This window comes from Tupaia chinensis, unplaced genomic scaffold (genome assembly GCF_000334495.1).
Source record: "Tupaia chinensis unplaced genomic scaffold, TupChi_1.0 Scaffold000316_1, whole genome shotgun sequence".
Taxonomy (NCBI): Eukaryota; Metazoa; Chordata; class Mammalia; order Scandentia; family Tupaiidae; genus Tupaia; species Tupaia belangeri.
In genome coordinates this window covers 3,525,841-3,531,143 of record NW_006159809.1, presented here as the reverse complement: position 1 = coordinate 3,531,143, position 5,303 = coordinate 3,525,841, and the positions used below count along the sequence as shown (strand labels likewise).

Sequence of the window (5,303 nt, the reverse complement as noted above, 5' to 3'; positions counted from 1 at the left end):
GAGAGAGTCTTCCGGAGCGCCTGAGAACTTGGAGGCGCGGTGAGTGCGGGAGCGCTGGGCCTGGGGGTCGGCGCCCCAACCCGGCCGACAGGCCTGCTCCCAGCGACCCCCACGTGGGAGTCCAGCGACAGAAACATTAGGCCGCCTGCTGGTCCCGTGCGTGTCCCCTCTAAAGCACTATTCTCTGTTGTCCAATAGAGCTCCTGTGTCTCAGTTGAAAGAATAATGGCGCGTGGGGAACCCGACGTCCTGTGAGGCTGACCTACATGGGAGAGTTCTGGTTTCTATCAGGGGACGTCCTTGAGTAGCAGGACACACAGATGGCCATGATTGAGGTAGGCTGAAACAAGGTGGACTGCAGCATCAAGATCCTGTTGGGGGGGAGCGGTGGCAGGTGGCGTGGTGGTCAAGGGCGCTAGACTACCACATGGTCGACTAAGGTTCCAGTCCCAGACCTGGCTGCTTGCTTTCTCTCTCTCTCTCTCTCTCCCCCCCCTTCCCCTCCCTCTTCCCCTCTCCGTGTCCCTCTCCCTCACCCTCTCTGATCAAATTAAATATGAATAAAAGTTAAATAAAAATAATTCTAAAAGAAGTAGGATCCCGTTGGAGGTTCTCTCTCTTTCTCACCTAGAAGAAATAAGTAAACTTTTAAAAAAGAGAAAGGTTTTTTTTTTTTTTTTTTTGGGGGGGGGGGAGGTTTTTGCTATAGGGCACGAGCGCTCGCCAGAAAGACAGAGACAGAAAGCGAGAAATCACACACACACACACACACACCCAGGGGTGATGGCCACGCCATCCTTTCTTCTCTCATGATCTTGGGCATGCATGCACGCAGTCCCAAAGGGAAAGTTGTTTTTAACAGCTCTTCTTTCTCACATAGTTTAAATTAGTCTTTGTCTCTAATGTTCACATTATCTTTTCCACTGATGTTAGAATTATGCTTGTAAAGCTATTCTGATATGTTATTTTTTGGCTTAAAAATTGTTCATATGGGATCAGCAGTTAGCGTAATGGCTGTGTTGCTGAACTCCCATGTAGTCGACCGCAGTTCAAGTTCTGGACCCAGTGGCTTAAACTCAGGCTGGTCGTGTGTGTGTGTGTGTGTGTGTGTGTGTGTGCATGTGTGCACGCCCAAGATCCCAAGAGGAGAATGGAGGAGAAGGGATTGCAGCGTGGCCATACCCCTCACTCCCCCGGGGTGATTTATTGCTTTCTATCTCTCTGTCTCTCTGTCGAGTACATGCGCCCTGTAGCAAAAACCTTTCCAAAAAACCCCCGAAAACTGTTCATGTTTCCTTTTTGGTTACAGGTCCATTATAAGTGACCCCCACCTACCTTACCATGCTCAACCCCAATACCTGCCTTACACCAAATCATACCACCCATTGTACTAGGCCACAGTTCATTCCTTTCTGTATTCTTTATAAATTGCTCCATTAATATGTAATAGCATTTATTGAAAAATAAAGATGAAGCAAGAGGGGTATGAAAAGGGCCAGAACATGTAAGGTCTTGTGGCATAAAGAAAAGGAGTTTGAACCTCACCCCATAGTAAAGGTGGGGGTGAACAAGTATTTAAGCAGAAGAGTGGCATAATCTGATTTGTGTCCTACAGAGAACATTCTACCCATCCTAAAGGGAATGAGTGAGGGGTTGAAGTAGGGGTGGCAGTGGCTGGTCATGGGCAAGACTGTCACAAGAAGTTAAGTAGACCAGGTAAGAGAAGATAGTGGCTGGAATTGTTGAAAAATATGCAAAGGAATTAGGGTCTTGGTAGAGGGGATGCAGAAATATGGGTGTACACATTTAGGAGTTAAAACTAACAGGTCTTCCTGATTGATTGGAATGCCTAGGAGGAATCCAGAATAATAGTTCCTAGAACACAGTAGGCATTTGTCTTAGCCCATTTTCTACTGTAACAGACAAGTTTTTTTTTTTTTTTTATCAACAAAATTTATTTGGCTTACACTTTTGGAGGCTGGGAAGTCTAAGATTATGGGGCTGCATTTTGTGAAGGCCTTCTTGCTCTGTCATAACATGGCAATAAAAAAAAATCACATTATGAGGAAGCTCATGTAGGAGACAGAGGAAATCCAGCAAACTCATTTAAAAAAAAAATCAGGAACCGCTCCTGAGATAACTAATTTACTCTTAAAGGTCCTACCTCTTAATACAGTCACAATGACAATTAAATTTCAATGTGAGTTCTGGAGGGGACAGTCAAATGATAACAACACTCAATGAATACTTATTGAATAAATGAATGCAATGTCTGTGAGTTGGACAGCTAGAAAGATAGTGGTGCCATATACAGAAAAAGGGAATGTTTGTTCTATCACATACCCAGTTACTCAAGACTAGTGTGAGGGTGAGAATGACTGTTCAGTTTGGGCATGTTGAAATCAAGGTGACTGTGGTCACACCAAGTGAGAATGTTCAATAAGCAGTTGGATGAATGTACCACAATCTGAGGAGAGAGAAATATGTCCTGAAAATGTAAATTATAAAATTGATATTTATTAGTATGAATTAGACTATTTAGAACAGTTTTTTTTTTCCCACAGTGAGGTTTTTCAACCCATTAATGGGTAGTAAAATCAACTTAGTGGGATGCAACCAGTGTTTTTTAAAAATGGACAGAATAAAATGCAATATGATAGAAAATATCAGGGTTTAGAGCCTAAAATAAAGGTAAATGTAGTGTAAGTATGGGTTTGTGTAAAGTTTATTTCACTAATAGGTTGTGACTATATGTACTTAAGTGTGATTAGGTTAGGTTGCCATGTATAATAATGAACTTATTTTTGCCACATGAAATGAACATCTTATTGCATGTTGCTGTCAAAAATTTGAAAAAATTGGGACCAGCAGTTAGTGTAATGGCTATGTTGCTGGACTCCCACGTAGTTGACCGCAGTTCACGTCCCGGACCCGATGGCTTAAACTCATGCCGGGCGTGTGTGCATGCATGCCCAAGATCCCGAGAAGAGAATGGAGGAGAAGGGATTGCGGTGTGGCCATCCCCTCTGGGGGATGATTTCTTGCTTTCTGTCTCTCTGTCTCTGTCTGTCTGTCTGGCGAGAGCACGTGCCCTATAGCAAAAACCTCTAAAAGAAATTTGAAAAAATTTAAGAAAAAGTCAAAAAAGAAAAAAAAAATACCTAAACCATATTCAGAGAAGGTAGCAATGCCTACACTAGTTTGCTCAGGAGTAGCTAAAAAGAGGTGTATATTGGTGCCGAGGAAGAAACTCAGAGGAGGTTCCCATTGTGTTAAGGTTGATGTTAGATTTCAGAGATTTGAAGTATGATTTCAAATGTGTAATTTTCCCTCTAGACTAAGCAATTTGAACTCAGTGAGTGTATCTTAATCATCTTATCTCTAGCAAAATGCCTGGAACATAGTAGGTTGTCAATAACTAGTGAATGACTAAATAAGACCTTATGCTTTAAAAAGATTAAAAATCTGTAAGGAGAGTGATAGGAGACAGAGGTTTTTCTGTTTGTTTTGTGTTTATTTTTTAATGAAACCATTGCATAGTTTAGGTGAATAACGATAAAGTTCTGAACTATGCTCATAATGGAAAGAAAAGATTGGATTAAGTCATTTATGACTCCCAATGATCAGAGTAGGTGACTAACATACAGAGCTGGTAGCCAGCCTCTAAGATGGTCCATTGAAATCCTGGTATTCCATCTTGTATAGTTCCTTCCCATAGTGTGTCAGGGTTGGTCTGTGTGACCAGTGAAATATGGTGGAAGTGACTGTATGTTACTTCTAAGTCTAGGGCATAAAAGACAGTGTGACTTTTGCCTTACACTTTTGAATCACTTGATCTGAGGCAACCAACCCATTCTGAGAGGACATTCAAGCAGCTCCACAGAGAAGTCCATGAGAAAAACGGAGACACATTTTTTTTTTTTGAGAGGTTTTTTCGCTAGAGACAGAAAGCGAGAAATCACCCCCCGGGGGGATGGTCACGCCGCAATCCCTTCTCCTCCATTCTCCTCTCGGGATTTTGGGCACGCACGCACACGCGCCCGGCGTGAGTTCTAAGCCACCGGGTCCGGGACGCGAACCACGATTGACTATGTGGGAGTCCAGCGACATAGCCATTATGCTAACTGCTGGTTCCCAACGGAGACACTTTTTAACAGCCAACACCAATTTGCCAGGCATAGAAGTATGCCATTTTTGAAGAGGATCCTCCAGCCCCTGTCAAGCCTTCAGATGACTTCAGCCCCATCTGATATCTTGAGTATAACTTCAGGATAGATTGGGAACCAGACTGCTCAGCTAAGTTAGCCCTAAATTTCTGAAAATTCAGAAAAACTGTAAGGGATAATAAATGCTTACTGATGTTTTAGGCCATTAAATTCTGAGGTTAATTTGTTCACTTTCTATTTAGTCTAGGTAACTAATATAAAGGAGGATAAATGAAGGGAAAGTAAAGATTACCTGCAAGGCTAAAAATTAGAAAACTAAGTGCTTGTAAAAGCCACGTTGGGATGGGGGAGATAATGAATTATGTCCAGGACCTCTGTTTGCTTTAGGTTATCTAAGTGGACATGGTCATAGGCAATCTTTGCCCCCATCGTCAAAGTCCTACTCATGTTTGAAGACTCAGTTCAAATGTCTCTCTTCTGGGAAACTTTCTTGTTTTTCTCAGGCAAAACCAATCCCTGCCATGAATTCACAGCATATTATTGCAGCAAACATACATCTCTCTGTATAGCAATTGTCCACTTACAGTTATTGCTTATATTTTGAAGTCCCATTACACTGTGGGCTCCCCAAGGGAAAAGTCCATGATTTTTAACGTTTTTTTTTTTTTTTTTTTTTTGGTCTCAGTGTATCTTTCCGTGTGCTTTGAGTGTGTCTGGCACACAGGGTTCCTTAATTAAATGCTGGAGACAGCAATAATTTTGAGAAACTTGGTGCATGTACCTAGTTACCCATATATTTTTCCTATTTGTACACTTGAGCTTTTAAAGCAGTCAGGGCAAACCCTCCGAAGTCCTGGAGTGACACCTCAGCCCAATTCAGAGTTAGAACTTCCACACTCATCGGATCCTAGCTCCGCCTCTATGTGGGTTGGGCTTCTTCTCTCCTAAGCCCCGCCTCTACTCAATCTCTATTGGCTGGATGAAGAAAAAGGCCTGCCCATCGGTTCCTTCTTTAGGGGGCGGAGCCGGATCGTGTTTCCTGCATCTTCAGGCCGAGCCAGGCCGAGGGGACCCGAGTGGGGCCGAGGCCCGCGGCTTGGGTCTGAGCGGAGGGAGCACGGGGCGCCCCCCGCACAA

At 43.2% G+C, this 5,303-nt stretch overlaps 1 protein-coding gene across 1 annotated transcript in view; it reads left to right on the top strand.

The window, feature by feature from the left end:
- Positions 1–65: 65 nt before the first annotated feature.
- The window catches only part of SEMA4F (ssemaphorin 4F), a gene marked incomplete in the record, with an annotated part of 34,188 nt that continues 28,950 nt past the window's right edge, over positions 66–5,303 (top strand). Inside the window, 2 exon segments of the mRNA XM_014588887.2 lie at positions 66–335; positions 5,183–5,253.